This window comes from Marmota flaviventris, chromosome 7, assembly GCF_047511675.1.
Source record: "Marmota flaviventris isolate mMarFla1 chromosome 7, mMarFla1.hap1, whole genome shotgun sequence".
Taxonomy (NCBI): Eukaryota; Metazoa; Chordata; class Mammalia; order Rodentia; family Sciuridae; genus Marmota; species Marmota flaviventris.
In genome coordinates, this window is record NC_092504.1 from 50,604,622 (window position 1) to 50,623,278 (window position 18,657).

The following is an 18,657-nucleotide window of genomic DNA, read 5'->3' on the forward strand; positions in this document are numbered from 1 at the left end:
ATCTAAACAAATGTAATGGCATAGGCTTAAAAGAATCAGGAAATCATGACACCTACAAGAAAAACTAGCAAAGCTGAAAAATAGAGGCTGGGGAGGTGGAGTTCTATGAAATGACAGCAAAAAATTAATTAAAAAATAATTATAATCCCCTTAAAGAAGATAACAACAAAAACATAAAAATTAAAATATTAAATGAAATTTGGAAAGTAATACATGGACAAAGGGGACATTGTGGCAAAGAAAATGAAACAATGAAATAGAACAGAATCGCAGAGTTAAAAGAGTAAAATGACTTCAATTAAAAAATGCAATCAAAACTTCAAATCAGAGATCCCCCCACACCAGCCTGCATGAGACCTAGGCTCACAGTAAGCCTGAGTCCATTCCTCCACCTCCAGATAACCACCTGAGCCCAGCCTCTGGCACAGGACCACCCCTTCTGACCAGCAGACTACGGAGGGAGGTCAATCCCAGGGGCCCAGATCCCTGCAACTGGCCTGTGAGGGTCCCAGGCTCACAGTAGGCCCTGGTCCATCCCTCCACCAGCAGGGCAGATACATGCTAGAGCCCAGCCTCTGGAACAGGACTGCATCTTCCAACCAGCAGACTACCTACAGCATGAGCCCAGGCCCAGCCTAGATCCACCCACGACCACTTGCACAGGACCCAGGTTAAGGGTAGGTCTGAGTCCCCCCACCCGCAACTGGGAGCCCAAACCTAACCCACTTCTAACTTGGGACACTGCAGTCATTAACATAGCCTTCCACATGCAGTAGCCCCTAACTTTTTGACACCAGACACTGCCTAGCAGGCATCCCTAAGAGAGTGTGAGGCCCACCCTTTCAGCTCCATCTCTGTAAGACATTGCTTTCATCTTGGGGCACTTGAACTATTATCTTGAATTATCTCGGCTATTGCCACCCCACCTTTAGTTGCAGTAGCATACATTGTGGGACACCAGCAGGGTCTGGAATCCCAACATCAAGGTGAGGTACAGACAATCTGCATGAGTACTATAAGAATATAGTGTAGAAACTGTAATATCTCAGATCCACACTGAAAGAAAGAAGACACATAGGCAACATGTAAAAACAAGGGAGGAAAGTGCTCCAAACAAACCAGGATACTATAATAAAAGAACTCATGGACAGTGAAGTTAATGAAATGTCAGAGAAGGAGTTTAGAAAGTTCATAATAAAAAGGATCTGTGAATTAAAGAATGACCTGAATGAGCAAATACAGGCAAAAATTGATCACTCCAACAAAGAGATAAGAGAGCAAATACAGGTATCAAAAGATTACTTCAAGTAAGAGATAGAGACTTGGGATAAAAAAAAAAAACAGAAATCCTTGAAATGAAAAATACAATAAACCAAAAAAAAAAAAAATAACTCAATAGAAAGCATAACCAACAGACTAGATCACTTGTAAGAAAGAATGTCAGATGATGAAGACTAAATATACAATTTGAAAAATAAAGTTGATCACACAATGAAGATAGTAAGAAACCATGAACAGAACATCCAAGAATTATGGGACAACGTCAAAAGACCAAATCTAAGAGTTATTGGGATAGAGTGAGCCACAGTTTTAAACCCAAGGAATGCACAGTCTCTTCAATGAGATAATATCAGTAAATTTCCCAAGCATAAATAAAGAATTGGAAAATCAAATATGAGGCTTACAGGACACCAAGTGAACAAAATTGCAACAGATCTATACCAAGGCACATTATAATGAAATTGCCTAGCATAGAGAATACAAAAAGGATAGAATCTTAAAAGCTGCAAGAGAGAAGAATCAGATTACATATAGAGGGAGACCAATTTGTATCTCAGCAGATTTTTCAACCCAGACCCTCAAGCCAGGAGATCATGGAACAACATACACCAAGCTCTGAAAGAAAATGGATGCCATTCAAGAATCATATCCAGCAAAATTAAGCTTTAGATTTGATGATGAAATAAAAACCTTCCATGATAAACAAAAGTTAAAAGAATTTACAACTAGAAAGCCTGCAGTGTATAACTTCCTCAGCAAAATATTCCACGAAGAGAAAATGAAAAACATTGATGAAAATCAGCAGAGGGAGGTATTACATTAAAGGAAAATCTAATCAAAGGACAAACCACGTCACATAAAATACCAAAAATAGCTGGGGATACAAGTCATGTCTCAATAAACCCTGAATGTTAATGGCCTAAACTCACCAATCAAAAGACATAGACTAGCAGACTGGATTTTTTTTTTAAGACCCAACAATATGCTGTCTCCAAGAGACTCATCTTATAAGAAAAGATATCCACAGACTGAAGGTGAAGGGTTGAGAGAAATCATACCACACACATGGATTGTGGAAGCAACCAGGGGTTTCCATCCTCATATCAAATAAAGTAGACTTCAAACTAAAGTCAATCAAAAAGGATTAAGAAAGACACTACATACTGCTCAAGGGAACCATACACCAATAAGGCTTAACAATTATAAATATATATGCCTCAAACTATGGAGCATCTATGTTCATCAAACAAACTCTTCTCAAGTTCAAGAGTCAAATAGACCACAACACAATAATTTTGGGAGACTTTAACACCCCTCTTTCATCACTAGATAGATCTTCCAAACAAAAGCTGAACAAAAAAACTATAAAACACAATAATACAATCAATAACTGAAATTTAACTGACATATATAGAATATTTCATCCTTCAATGAGGGGATAACTTTCTTCTCACCAACACATGGATCTTTATCCAAAATAGAATATATATTATGCCACAAAGCAACTCTTAGCAAATATAAAAAAATGTCTAGATACTACTCTGCATTCTATCAGATCATAATGGAATGAAATTAGAAGTCAATGACAAAATAAAAAATAAAAGCTACTCCAACACCTGGAAACTAAATAATATGCTACTGAATAAACAATGGGTTACAGAAGACATCAAGGAGGACATTAAAAAAATATTGAGAGGTGAATTAGAACACAGATAAAACATCAAAATCTCTGGAACACTACAAAAGCAATTCTAAGAGAAAAGTTTTTTGCATGGAGTTCATTCCTTTAAAGAAGAAAAAGTCAACAAATAAATGACTGAACATTACATCTCAAAGCCTTAGAAAAACGAAGAACAAATCTACACCAAAAGCAATAGAAGACAGGAAATAATTAAAATCTGAGCTAAAATCAATAAAATTGAAACAAAAGAAACAATTGAAAATATTGACAGAACAAAAAGTTGGCTCTTTGAAAAAACAAATAAAATTGACAGACCCTTAGCCATGCTTAAGAAGGGAAGGAGAGAGAATACTCAAATTACTAATGTATGTGATGAAAAAAAGAAATATCACGACAGACACAAGAGCAATGCAAAAGATAATTAGAAATTATTTTGAAAACTTGTACTCCAATAAAATAGAAAATATTGAAGGCATTGACAAATTTCTAAAGTCATATAATTTGCCCAAATTGAATCAGGATTATATACACAATTTAAACAGATCAATTTTAAGCAATGAAATAGAAGATGCCATCAGAAATCTACAAAACAAGAAAAGCCCAGGACTGGATTAATACGTAGCCAATTTCTTAAAGAAGAACTAATACCAATACTCTTCAATTTATTCCAGGAAATAGAAAAAGAGGCAGCACTTCCAAAGTCATTCTATGAGGCCAATATCACCCTGATTCCAAATCCAGGAAAAGACACATCAAAAAAAGAAGATTTCAGACCAATCTCTAAAGAACATAGATGCAAAAATTCTCAATAAAATTTTAGCAAATCGAATACAAAAACATATCAAAAAGGTCATGCACCATGATCAAGGGGGATTCACCACCTAGTAGCAGTCTAACTTGTTGTCTTGTCTTCAAATACAGTCCCAGAGTTTTCTTACTCTAGCACTGAAGATGAATTCTGTGATGCTGATGAATTCCTTCAGAGCAGCTTATCCCAAAATTCTTCTGTATCTGTCTCAGTCTTGACACACAGCAGCTCAGGAAATAGACTAAAACACCCAGATACCACAGAGTCACTAAATTCTTCTATGTCCAATGGGACAAATAATGCTGACCTTTTTGATTCACCTGACTATAGATGATGACAGAGAAGCAGGATAAGTGAAGGAGTACATGCACCTCTTGTCACAGGTTAGGCTCAGAATAGATTTTACTAAGGTAATTCTTCCAACATTTATTCTCAAAAATTCTCTTTTAGAAATACATGCAGAATTTTTTGCACATCTGGGCCTGTTTGTGAGCATTAGTGACCGGAAAGATCCCAGGGATTGAATGGTTCAGGTTGTGAAATGGTACCTCTTAGTCTTTCATGAGGAAAGGAAAGGATTTGTTGCAAAAATGTCATACAACCTCATTTTGGGTGAGATCTTTCAGTGTTACTGGACATTAGCAAATTACACTGAAGAGAACAAAGAGCTGGTTTCAGAAGGACCTGTTTCCTGGGTTTCTAAAAACATTGTAACTTTCATAGCTCAATAGGTTTCCCATCTTCCACCCATTTTGGCACTTTATTCTGAATGTTTTAACAAGAAAATTCAATTTAAAGCTCATATTTGCACTAAATCAAATTTTCTTGGGATGTCAATTGGGGTGCACAACATAGGGCAAGGCTATGTCTTATACCTAAACTGTAATGATCATTATATTTTAATAAAAATAATAAGTATTGATGAAAAGGTGGATAAAGATAGATCCTTACATACTGTTGGTAGGAATCTAAATTAGTATAACCATTATGGAAAAATTACGGAAGTTCCACAAAAATTTAAAAAAAAAAAACACCAGCAATCCCAAAACTGTGTCCATATGCAAAGGTGATGAAATCAGAATGCCAAAGACATCTATGCTTCCATGCTTATTGTGGCACTATTCACCATAACCAAAATAAGGATTCAATGTAAGTATATAACAACAGATGAATGGATGAACAAAATGTGGTAAATACACATTATAGAATGATATCCAGCCATAACAAAGCATGAAATTCTATCATTTGTAGCAGCATGGATGAGTCTGGAAGACATTATTTTAAGTGAAATAAGACATGCTCATAAAGACAAATACTATAATCTTACTCATATATGTGATTATCAGAGTCTGGGGAAGACAGACCACAGGGAAATGTAGAGAGATTGATTAATGTATTTAATGTTACAATTAGCTAGGAGAAATAAATTCTGGTCTTCTATTGCATAACAGGTGACTACAGTTAGCAATAATATATTGTGTATTTCAAAAGAGAAGAGACAATTTTGAATGTTCCCACCACAAAGAAATGATAAATGCTTAAGGTGATAGATATTAATCGCCCTAATTTAATCATTACACCATTTATACTGTAAGAAAACATTATGTTGTACACTGTAAATATGTACAATTATTATATGTCAATCAAAAATGAAATAAGCCAGTTGTGGTGGCACAGATCGGCAATCCCAGTAGCTCAGGATTCTGAAGCAGGAGGATTGTGAGTTCAAAACTAGCCTCAGCAACAGTGAGGCACTAAGCAACTCATTGAGACCCTGTCTTTAAATAAAACACACAAAAAAGGCTGGATATGTGACTCAGTAGTTGAGTGCCCCTGAGTTCAATCCCTGGTACCCAGCCCCCCCCCAAAAAAAATTAAATAAGACTTAAGAGGGAAATATATTACATGCAAGGGAAACTAAAAGGCCATTGTGATCTGGTGTAGCCTATCAGACACAGAGATTTTAGGTGAGGCTGGCCTAGGAGGAAGACAGAATATGCAGTGTTTCTAGCTCTGGTACAAATGATTTATTCTCAGACTGTCTGTATGCCTAAAATGCTGTGATCACGTTTTTCTAAGAAAGACAATATATTCACAATTTTATCATTTAAAACTGTTTCCTTCTACTTGATTCTATGGAAATGTCTGAATTATATATTTATACATATATAACATAAATTTAATTATCTATAAACACTAAGTGACCCACAAAAATATAAAGTGTGTTTACTATTTCCCTGTGCATTTTCTACCACTTTGCCTTTTCCTAAGGCCTAAAATTTGTAGAGAGCAATAGATCATGTACTGAAGGCTTCATGTGCCTGGCATAATGTCTTCTCAAGAATTAGTATGCTTATGCATTTTCCTTTATAGGAAATGCTACACATTTAGCAAAAGAATATTGTCAACTCCCTACTCCTATATAAGCTTATATACTGATTTTTATTCCAAAATATGAGTTCATGGATCAACTCTTAAAACAGGATTGTTCACATGAAGTTTATTCCTAAATTTAGTTATTGGTAACTTCCTTAAGTTAACAGATTATTCTTCCTAGATAGGAACTATGTTTTAAATATATTTTCATAAAGATCCTAGCATATAGGATATTCTGCATACTTAGTAATGATAAAATATTGTGCAGTGATCAAATTTCTTATACTTAATTGAAATGCATTGTTCATTAATTTCTAGAGTCTTGGGGTGAGGGTGACACAACGTCATTTGTTTCACAGAACAGATTTTTTACATAACTTCTGCTTTAGTTTCCTAGTCAAGAGAAATAAATGTACCACAGGTTTCTTACTGACTAATAAACTCTTCCAGTGGAGCTGAACCCACTTTGTTTTCTAAGTCTCATGCTTCTTCAGCAGGTGTACAACTCTTTGAGGAATACAGCAAAACTTCATGCTCATGATGTATTATCCCATACATCATTAGAACTGTCACGTTACTGTAGTGTTCAAGAAATAGATCTTTGGTGAAAAAGCACAAGTAGGACACATTACTCAAAAGGTGGGGGCTCTTCTGTGCAGTGGATTCAGCTTAATAAGAATCTTGCCAATTGCTTAAAACATAAATTTTGAAAATGATGCCCATGCAAGACCCAATACCACCTAAACAAATGTATGAATTACCTTTTATAAAAAGGGTATGAAGATCTTCTTTGCTATACTATATATAAATATATCTTAATGAACAATTTCATATTTTATAGCTTAAATTGAATGTCTGTACATCTAATAAACTTTAAATTAGTAAAGAAAATGAAGATTTTTAAGTTGATAAACTAATTTTAATGCTTTTCAGTCTTTTCTTCTATAGTCATTTGCTTATACATAGATTCAATAGCTCAGTTTGATGAAAAAATCTAGTAAATATCCATCCAAGTTTGTTGTGAAAACGTTATTTCAGCATATGCTATTCTGTCATTTGAAAATTAAATGTGTTCTATGAAATTCATTACTTGATGTTATTAAAATATAAATATTGATTCTCTAAGGTTTTCATTGAATTGTGACCTATTACACATTGTTTATTTTACTGAACAGACTACATTAAGCTAATTGAAATCATTAACAGTATACATGATTGATTATCATTTGTACTCATTTAAGTACACTTATTAAAGGAATACAGTCAATCTTATTTCGAGCAACTGTTATGAACTTCGTTATAAAATGGATGCTACTGAAAGTGAATTACCTTTCTTCCTATAAATTTTGATATTCTTTCCCCATATGTGGAACTTTAATTAGCTCCAAGCCACTTTCTTCACCTTTATTTAATTACTAATTACAAATTAAGGTCATTCCAAACACCAAGAGTATTGGTTTTGTACAGTCCTTAATTTGATTGTCTTCTATCTCCTTAAATATGTGAGATTTATTTTGAATACTTTCGTTAATAAAAGTTTCAGGTGTTATTATGGGTCAAGATAATATCAAACACCAACCAAAAATACTTCATTCTTTCATAAAGGATAAGAATCCCTAATGACGTGAGTATAATTATTCTACTAAATTCCCTGTGGTTTATTCTTTGCCTCTTGGCAGGTTCTTGTTCTAACCACATCTTCATATCTCAAATGTTGGACAAAAACTAAACATGATCCTCAATATAAGAAATAAAAGTTTTTAATGAAAAACACTTCTAAATATACATTAATTAAATGGAAAGAAAGAATAGGCCATGTATACCTTCTTGCTATATCTACCTACTAGAAAGGCAACTGAATTTCTTAAGGCAATACCGAATTCTTATTTCATTCATATCTCAACATTTGATATATGTTAACATATTTGGATGAATAATCTTTTAATAAACCAGTGGTACAACTATTTAATACTGTAATAAATGCCCATGGTAAGCTGACATTTTTCCTCTGAACATTTTTAAATGCCAATTCTTCCTAAAAATAGACTGAACATTTACAAAATTCAATAAAATCTTTACTGTAAAATTTTAATATTTTGTACACAGTAAATGCTTTATTTTCTCAGATTAATGTTTTTATAATGCTTTTTCTAAAAAATGGCACAGTATTATTTGAACAAAGTCACAATATTTTATTCACTTATGTAGCCACAGACCACAGAAGTATTGTCTTTTACTTCTATTTAGTTAGAGTTCTTACCTTTAGTAAAAGAGCATGAGGTAGAGTTCTTGCCTAGTATGCATGAGGCTCTCTGTTTCATCAAATGACAAATAAAATTTAAAAGCAATGTTAAGTAAAAACAGTGGTTGAAAAGTAAAATGAGAGTTTTAAAATTTTAAATGAGAAAATCCTTTGCAAATATAAACTTTATTCAAAATTTGTTCATAACTTATCAAGCCAATTTAAAACACTGACTGTCTTACAGTCCCTGTTGTGCTGCTATCACAAAATACTAGAGATTGGGTATTTTCTGAACAAAAGAAACAATGGGTTCATGTTTTGGGAGGCTGGGAAATCTAAGATTAGGGCATTGAATCTGGTGAGGGCCTTCTTGCTGTACCATCCCATGGTAAAAGGCAGAAAAGCAAGAGAGCACACAAGATAGCGTGAAATTATAACAAAACTAATCTCATGGCAGCAAAAGCATTCCTGTGATGATGATATGAATCAATTCATGAGGGCAAAGTGCTCATGACCTAATCACCTCTTAAAGGTCCCATAACTCAAAAGAGTTGCACAGGGTGTTGTTTCCAATGCATGAACTTTTGATAGAGACATCATAGAAATCTTCCCCAAACACTCAAACTCAGGTCCTGTTTACATGCAAAATGTACGTACTTCATTCCAATAGCTCTAAAATTTTTAGTTTATTGCTGCATCAACTAAAAATAACAAAGTTCAGCATCTCATCTAAAAGAGATATGGATGAGACTCAAGACACAATTTATCTAAGGCAAATTACCCTCCAGCCAAAAGCCTGTGAAATTAACAAATAAAGTGTTTTTAAAATACAATGTTGGAATGGCCATATAATATATATTTATAAATATATATTTAAATATATATATTAAAATATATATATAATATTATATATATATATATATTTTTTTTTTCTCTATTTCAAAATAGAAAAATAAGAAAAAAGGAAGAAGAAACTAGTCTCAAATAAGGCCAAAACCCAACGCAGAAACAAGATTAACTCTTTTTTTTTAAATTTTACTTTTTAAAATTTATTTATTTTAATGAGGTATATATGACAGCAGAATGCATTTTGATCATTGTACACAATTGCAGCACAACTTTTCATTTCTCTGCTTGTACATGATATAGTATCACACCCTATGTGCAGTCTTATATGTACCTAGGGTAATGATGTCCCTGTCATTCCACCACTTTTCCTGCCATCATGCACCCTCCCCACCATCCCTCCCCTTTTGCTCAGTTAAAGTTTCTCCATTTTTCCCATGCCTCCCCTATCTCCATTAGGGATCAGCATCCTCTTATCAGAGAGAACATTCAGCCTTTGGTTTTTTGGGATTGCTTTCTTCACTTAACATGATATTCTCCAGCTCCATCCATTTACCTGCAAATGCCATGATTTTATTCTCTTTTAATGCTAAGTAATAGTCCATTGTGTATAAATACCAAAGTTTCTTTATTCATTCATCCATTGAAGGGCATTTAGGTTGCTTCCAGTTTAGCTATTATAAATTGACCTGTTAAGAACATTGACATGGTTGCATTACTATAGTATGCTGATTTTAAGTCCTTTGGGTATAGACTGAGGAATGGGATAGCTGGGTTAAATGGTGGTTCCATTCCAAGTTTTGTAAGGAATCTCCATATTGATTTCCAGATCCATTGCACCAATTTACAGTCCCACCAGCAATGCATGAGTGTGCCTTTTACAACATTTACTGTTGTCTGTATTCTTGATAACTGCCATTCTGACTGGTGTGAGATGAAATCTAAGAGTAGTTTTGATTTGCATTTCTTTCCAGAATAATATTTCTCTGAATGTGTCCTCATAAACACCTTGGGGTTGGAATAGAGCCCCAAGTCTCTGTCCAACTTTGCTATGGATTTGTTCTGCTTAGTCCATATGATGGTTCTCATAGGTTGTTCCATGACGAAATTCTCTAGTGAAAATTGTCTGAACTGGCTCTGATGCCACATTTTTGCTCAACATTTCTCTAGTAGGGGCTCTCTGCTGTGGTTCCAGCTCTGGAGTAATCCTTTGGCTGAGCTTCAAGTTGTTTGTAAAAGCTTTTGAAGTCTAGGTGGAGATTGTAATGGCTTCATAACTGTACAGTTTGCAAATCTACAGAATCAGCACTACAGGTATACTACTGACTCATATGACTTGAATTCTTCAGAGGAATGAGACAAGCCACACTTGTGTCCCATTGATCTAAGGCTAGAGAGATAAAAATCCATTTGCTGGAAGTTGTAAAGCAGATTCCCAAAGTTATGCAAGGCAGTTAAGCTGAGGTGCTATGGGAATCCTATGGAGATATTTCTGTCTTTATCCTAGCTTGCCTTGAAGTTCTTTGAAATGCCTTTTGAGTCATTCATATATTGATTTGATGAATACAACCTGGCTTGTTTCCACCTATATTAATCTCTGTAGCATATATCCATTTGGTCACACCATATATTTATTCTCTCTAAAGGTGCCTTTTCACTACTTTCATAGTAAGGCTCTGAAAATTTCAAACCTTTCCATTTGAATTCCCTTTTAATTATAAATTCTATCTTTAAATAATTATCTTCATTTCTCATCTTATAGTATGAAAATGAAAGTACCCATAGAGCTCCCTCAATATCTTGCTTAATTTTTTGCTTACAATGTGTCTGATTTCATTGCTCTTATGTTGTGCCTCCTATAAAATCTTTGGGTATGTACACAATCAAGCCAAATTTTTTGTCACCTAATAGCAAAGGTGGCCTTTATTTATCCAAATTTCCGTCAGAGATATCTCATCACAATGGCATTTACTACCCATATTTCTACCAACATTTTGTTCATAACGATTCAAAGATTATCTAATAAATTTCAGACTTTCCCCACAGTTCTCATTTTTTTGAGCTCTTAACTGAATTGTCCTCAAATTTTCATTCATTGCAATATAGGTGTTTTTCTAGTCTGCTCCTCCAAATTCTACCAGCGAGTACTCATTACTGGATTACAAACTCACTGCCACATTTTCAGACATTTGTCATAGCAACAGTCCCATTTTTCTGTACCAATTTTCTGTCTTAGTCCATTTTGTGTTGCTCTAACAGAATATCTGTGAGTAATTGATAAAGATTAAAGATGTACTTCTCACAATTCTGGAAGCTAGAATTTCAAGAATAGAGAGCACATATCTAGTGAGTTTGTTCACATCTAGTGAGTTTGTTCAAGTATGTTTCTTTCATCTAATGGTGGAAGACAGGTTGGCAAGAGAGAAAGATGGAGAGAGAAAAGAAACAGACCAAACTCCTCCTTTTATCAGGAAATCACTCCCACAATCACTAACCCATACCCATAACCAACCCATTAATGAGGGCAGAGACCTCATGACCAAATTGCATCTGAAACATTCCTCTTCTCAATGCATTTGCACTAGGAAATAAAGTTCCAACACATGATCTTTGAGGATACATTCAAAACATAATACATTCAAAATTAAAGATTAATAGATCTTGTTAACAAAAGACTTTGTCATTTCATGCTCAGAGATGTTATTTTGGTGGCAAAAAAAAATGTCTACTTGTATCTGGTTAACAGATCTGTTTGTTTACTAATTTAAATTAGATAAACAGCTGTTAAGGATTGTTTTTAAAGTAGGTTAACAGATCTGTTTGTTTACTTTCACCTTTCCTTTTCATTATATTTAATAATTCTTTTCAGGATAATGTCTTTTTAGCATCATTGCCAGAATTCCTATCTTCATCCCAGTGCCAGTGAAGACAAAGATAAAACCAAACTACAGCTTCTATGATAGCTATCACAGTAAACTGTATAAACTGATGCATCAATGAATATAACTCAACAAGTAATGCTCAATCAAGGAGTCAACTTACTTTGGGAGGAAACGGATTTTGGGAGGAAATGGACATATTGATAGATTCCTCTGCTTTGAACTGCTTGCAGAACTTGCCTGGACTATGTAACTATCGTGTGGTGCAGCGAATTGTGGTAATGCTGGCATGTCTTTGCTGATGGTGTCACTAGTGATGCAATTTTTATTTCCTTGCCAGCGCACCCCATGTTAATTGTGGTAGTGCTGACATATCTTTGCTGATGGTGTCACCAGTGATGCAATTTTTCCCAAGGAGCCGTCAATTGGCTTGGTGTCGTGGCATTTCTGTATCCTCCTCCCTTCTGCTAGTGATGGTCTAAAATTTGGGGGCCAATGGCTATATGCTGGACCGGTAGTCAGTGACAGATATGATCCAGTTGCAGTGGTACCAACCTAAGACAGGAAGCTGACGCCTAAAGGTCAGTTTTCCGATGACGGGTAAGAACCATATGTTGAATTGGACAACCTACCAGGCACGGTCCTTAAGCCACATTAACCTCACTCCCCCACTGGCACCAAGGCCAAATTTGGGGGCCAACAGAGGTGAGGCAAAGAACCTCACCCCCCCACTGGTGCATAGACCTGTCCACAAGTATGGCTGTATGCTGGACCGGTAGTCAGTGACGGGTATGATTCAATTGCAGTGGTATCAACCTAAGACAGGAGGCTGACGCCTAAAGGTCAGTTTTCCGATGGCGGGTAAGAACCATATGTTGAATTGGACAACCTACCAGGCACGGTCCTTAAGCCACATTGCTTGTTGTTTAATTAATCAGAAGGGGGGAGATTCTGGGAGCCATTAGCCAAGTATGTATGACAATTTCCTTGCCAGCATACCCCATGTTGCTTAGTGGAAGGACTCGTGGAAATAGGACATTTTGCAGTGACATTGCATGTAGGTGACCTTGCTCAAGGACCAAGGCGATCCGGTTTTAGGGTGTTCCCGGTTTAGGATGATCCGAGTTTAGGGCGTTCCCGGTTTAGGACTATCCGGGTTTAGGGTGGTTCCAGGTTTAAGATTATTCCTGCTGGGAATAGGGCGTATCCTGCTGCCTGAGTTCCCCTTGAGTTCTCACGGGATTCAGACAGTATTTTTTGGGAGACAGAAGCCCAGTGGGGGTGGATTTGGGCAGAGAACGTGGATTTCCCCAGAACTTGATCGTAGACGGCTGGTGTGAGTTCGGGAATAAAGAGTTGCTGTTTGAATCTACAAGCTGTGTGGTGGCTCGTGATTGTGTGCCCAGCCAGACTGCGGCAGTTCTCACTAATGTATCATAAATTTCTTACCAACATTTCTTTGAAATTTTAAAAAGTAATACATTTCTTGAAGTTGGTTCTTATAAAATCTCTCAATGAAAAGCTAATGAAGAACAATCCAGAAGATAGATATTGGTTAATATTCTCTGCAATCTTCCACATCTAAGACAGCATATAAATCTTTTGTTTGCTTTTTAACCTAAAGAAAATATTCTCAAATTTTCCTAGGGAAACACCACCCTCCCTGATTCCAATACAGTCAAGAAGTCCAGTTCAGAGTCAAGTTCTCTGTGTATTAAATTTTTCCATTTGCCAAGTTGTGAGTCCTCTCCGTCCACTAACCTATAAACACAAGAGGTAAGTTATCTGTATGTGTGAGCACATACACAAGCTTTCTGTCACACAGACAATATCAAATGGCAGAAAAAAGACAATGATTGTTCCTTATTCAAAAGAATAATGAAACCAAAATATTCAAAATTCACATATTTACATCTAATATAGAGATATAGCCTATTTTCAAAATACCCCTCTTGCAATCTCTACTCCAAAATAATGGTTAATTAAAAAATTACATGCTTTCTTCATGCCATTAAATATGTTTAAAGCAATAAAGTAATAGATTCTTTTTTGTATTTCAAGCATAATTAAATTATATATATTATCTATATATTCACATATCCATCAATGCCTCTGTCATGTCTTTATTTATTATCCATTATACAGATGCTTTTGACTTATGATGTCTTGATAAATCGATTGTGATTTGAAGATATCATGTCAATATTGCAAGAATACAATAACAGAATGAATATAACTTTACAGGACAGTACACTATAGAGTATCAGTAGTTGACCTCATGTTTATGTGGCCAACTGGGAGCTTGCTGCCACTGCCTGTCATCAAAATATAGCACTGTACTATATATCACAAGCCCAGAAAAAAAAATCAAATTCAAATAATAATTTCTAATAAAAGTGTGTCACTTTAAAACCATTTTAACTTGAAAAAATCATAAGTTGAACCAATGTAAATTGGAGTATGTCTGTATAGAAATCTATATTTTTATCTTAATGTCAGTGAACTTAATGTCATGAATTTTTTCCCAAATCAGTGACTAAAGATCAATTAATTTTTAAGTTCCCTTTCTTAGTCTAATTTTTACCATGTATTATTTTATATTTATGCTCTGAATTACTCATTCTCTCACTTACATGTTGCAAGAATTTTTTACTCAACGATTTCCATGACAAACTATGAATCACTCACATGTGCACACATATTTAACTTTTATTTCTGTGCAATGTAAATTTTGACCAATCAAATTATATTTTAATGGATACTCAGATTATTTTATTTTACAAATTGTAGCAGTTCACATTTGGACTAACATAATATATCTTCAGCCGACCATTGTAATTTTTATAAGTGAAAAATTGTATCAACTCTTTTTAAATTTTTTTCCCTAAATCACAGAGATATATCACATGTCTGAAGAACTTTATATTCATAGTTCACATCTCATCTCCTGGATTTTTCTTCATATTTGCAATTTTTGCTGTTTAATTTTTTTTTAGAAATTTTTGGGAGCTATTTTGTACTACACATATTGTTCGGGTGACTTGTTTATTTTAAAAACAACATCTTATATCTTATTTACATTAATAAATCGATTTTTTTATAACTCTGATTTCTAAGTTTTCTTACTTTTAAAACTTCCCCCATCTCAAATTTTTGCTAATACTTCAAATTGTTTCTAGTATTCTATTATTTTACATTTTTGACTTAGCTTTTTATGCCAGGAGTAAAAGCTAAGTACTCATTTTGAACATTTGAGAGACATTATCTAATTAATTTCTTTAAAAAGCATAATAAAAAATTTCAGCAGCACTTACCCAATAAAACATGAATTTCTTAATAAATTGATAGTTGTTATAACTACTTTTAATACTCATATCTGCATGTTCCATTTATAGATTTATTCCCTTTTACAGCTGATTTACCTTTTCAGGTAATAATCTTATACAAATTTCCCCATATTATCATTATCTGTAGTTCAAGGATTTTCTTCTACTACCAAAAATTAGGTTTTAAATTATATTAGAAACCTTTTCATTATTAGTCTTCCATATGAACTGCAACATTTTGTACTTCTACCAAAAAAAGTACATTTGAAATTTTCATCATACTTTTTTTGACGTGCTGTTTTAGTCAGCGTTTTTGCCACTGTGTCTGAAAGATATTACAAGAACAATGTACAATGTAGAAAGGTTTATTTGGTGCTCATGATTTCAGAGGTCTCAATCCATAGACAACCAACACCACTGCTTTAGGCCTGAGGTGAGGCATAACATCAGGGTGGAAGTGTGTGGTGGAAGAAAGCAGCTCAGGCTATGAGGATCATAAAGCAGAGAAAGAGAGAGCTCCATGCACTAGGAACAAAATATAAACCCCAAAGGCATGACCCCAATGACCCACCTCCTGCAGCTACCTCCTACCTACCTATAGTTAACACCCAGTTAGTACCTTTCAGCAGATTAATACATCCATTATGTTAAGGTTTTCATAACCCAATCAGTTCACCTCTAAACTTTTTGTCTCACGCATGAGCTTTTGGGGGACACCTCAGATCTAAACTATAGCAAATATCAAAATCATTTCATGCTTGTGTATTCTAAGTATCTCTGGTGGTAAGTTTATGACTATTGCCACATAAAATAATTATTAGGTTGTCATTTTCTATGCTATTATATTGTTTTTATTTTTAATATCTCCTTTTAAATAAAAAAATTCAATTCTATAACTTTTTGGGGAGTAGAGATTCCACACTTTATGCAATTTTTAAAGTAAAATCTTATTAATTTTTATGTATTATTAAAATTTCTATTTCAACCTCTTTCTGTTTCAGTGATATATATATTTATGCATATACATTCTATATTTTACATATCTATGTGTTAATTCTTTACTAAAGAAATTTATAAATATTTACATACTATTTATATTTTGCTATTTTTAAAAGGCTAAGCCAAAATTGAATAAAAGAATATTATTTTGTGTAGAGAGAGCAAAGTAATAAGACTTATTTTCATATGTTTAAAAAAATAATAACAAAATGCAGTGTAGACATTTCAGGTGGGAAAGCTAAATGAAGACTAACTTGAATTGAATTCTATGCTGCTTCTGCACAGTAGTTAGATGAGATGTACCAAATATAAATTTAAATAATCTTTAGAAAATCCCTGGGCTTCCACTGCTCTCTTCCCTTAAACAAAATGTGGAGAGTGGCAGGACAAGGAGGAGAAAGATGAAGAGTAAAAAGAGGATTGTCAATAAAAATTCCAAGCTCCCAAGTTTTAGAATATGAATTCTCTGAATATTTTAGCCCAGTCATAATACCCTCCTCAATAGTAACAAATGAAAAGAAATAGAATCAATCATAGAAATGCACTCTTAATACTACTTATTTTGACAAGTGTTTCTTTCAAAGGAACCAAATAGAATAAATTAGCTCTAAAATGAAGCTATTACTAACAATTTGCTTTGAATCACTATGCAAACTTGTCATAATATGTCACTTCCTTTGTAAGTATTTGTGTCAAAAATAAATAAATTTAATTTTAGAATAATTTATCAATTTACTTATCTCTACATGTGTTTAGATATCATGAAAGTATCTACTTGCTTCTTCCTACAAAATAGTAACTTCAGTTAATGGCTAACTATTATGATTTTATTCAGGGGAAGTGGGAAGCATATGACCTGATGGTGGAAAAGTAATTTTAAATCAAAGATATTAGAATGAAACAAATCAAATTACATAAATCCTATTTTACCTTAATCAAAATTTTAATAATATACTCTATACTTTTAAAAAAACAACAAAAAAAAAAAATAAGCAGCAACCATGGCTGAGGTTCCCAGCGTGGCATTGTCCCGGCTGGTTGGAAAGTGGTGCAGTGACTGAGGGCAAAAGACTCCTTAAGGAACTTCCTAATGACACGTCTAGAAAGAGATGGAATTCAAAGGTATCGTTCCACTGTTCATTGACTGTATAACATTGAGAAGGTTAAGAATCTGAATTTTGAAGATGGCCGCTGCGTACGGGGGTTGCTGAAGTGCTGAGTGTGGTGCTCAAAGCAGCGGCTTTAATAGAGATTTCGCACAGTCTGTTAGAGCTCCTTTCACCGTTAATCTGTAGCGGACCACTTTGCCAAGGAGCAGGAAGAACAAAGAAATCGAAAAAGAGATGCTTGGCTGCTCAGAGCCGCGGGCACTTTGCTCCCAGCTGCTTCCTCTTTCGCTTCGCTCCGGGCGGAGAAGCTGAATGTGTAATCAGCAGTGGATTGTAAGTACGCGAGGCAAAGAAAGCTCAGTGCGCCCCGCCTTTTTTTTTCTTTTTTTTTTTTTTTTTTTTGAATATTTTTTATACAGGGAGAGTTTGTGGATTGGGATTGTTGGCGGGGCTGTGGTTTCTGTGCCGAAAATCCACTCCGCGGGAGCCGCCATTTGCTTTCTGCTTGCTGTCTTGATGGCTCTGTATACACTGTCCGGCAGCCGCACCTAGAGGTGGGAGCTGGGCTGCGTGCCGAGCCCTGTCCTCCGAAGGCTGGACTGCAGCCTCGAGCGTCTCGGTGGCCTGTTCGCCGCTGCACCTTCGGGCAGAGCCTGCTCTGGGGTCGTTCTGCACCCCCCTGCCAGGGGACCCGTGCTCCGGAGGAGGGGGACGGAGAGCCGCGGCGGCAGCCACTTGGGTACCTGGGGCCGGGCACCAGGCTGAAGAGCTGCGGAGGCCAGGGCGGCTCTGCTACGGTCACAGACAAGCGCGGCGTTCGTGAGCGCGGCCCAGAGACGGAGGCGATGGCGGCAGGGTTTCATTTCTAGAAATCTGGACTGGAAACAGAAGCAGCAGTTTGTATAATCCCAAGAACTTGCTTATACCAGGAAGCTGTAAGGGCAACATGAATAGCATTGAGGAGATGTAACATGGTGGCAGGCGCAGAGAGATCAAGTCTCTGACATCTTCAACTGCGAGGGCATAGGGAGCCGTAAACTGTCTAAATGCTGTTTGCTCAGGATCACTAGGCAATGCTGAGCTGACGTGGATCTGGGGTGTACAGGCTGG

General features: G+C 35.4%; 1 pseudogene; it reads left to right on the forward strand.

Moving 5' to 3' along the window:
• Positions 1-3,821: 3,821 nt before the first annotated feature.
• LOC114102085 (oxysterol-binding protein-related protein 9 pseudogene) lies at positions 3,822-18,416 on the forward strand (annotated as a pseudogene).
• Positions 18,417-18,657: the final 241 nt, after the last annotated feature.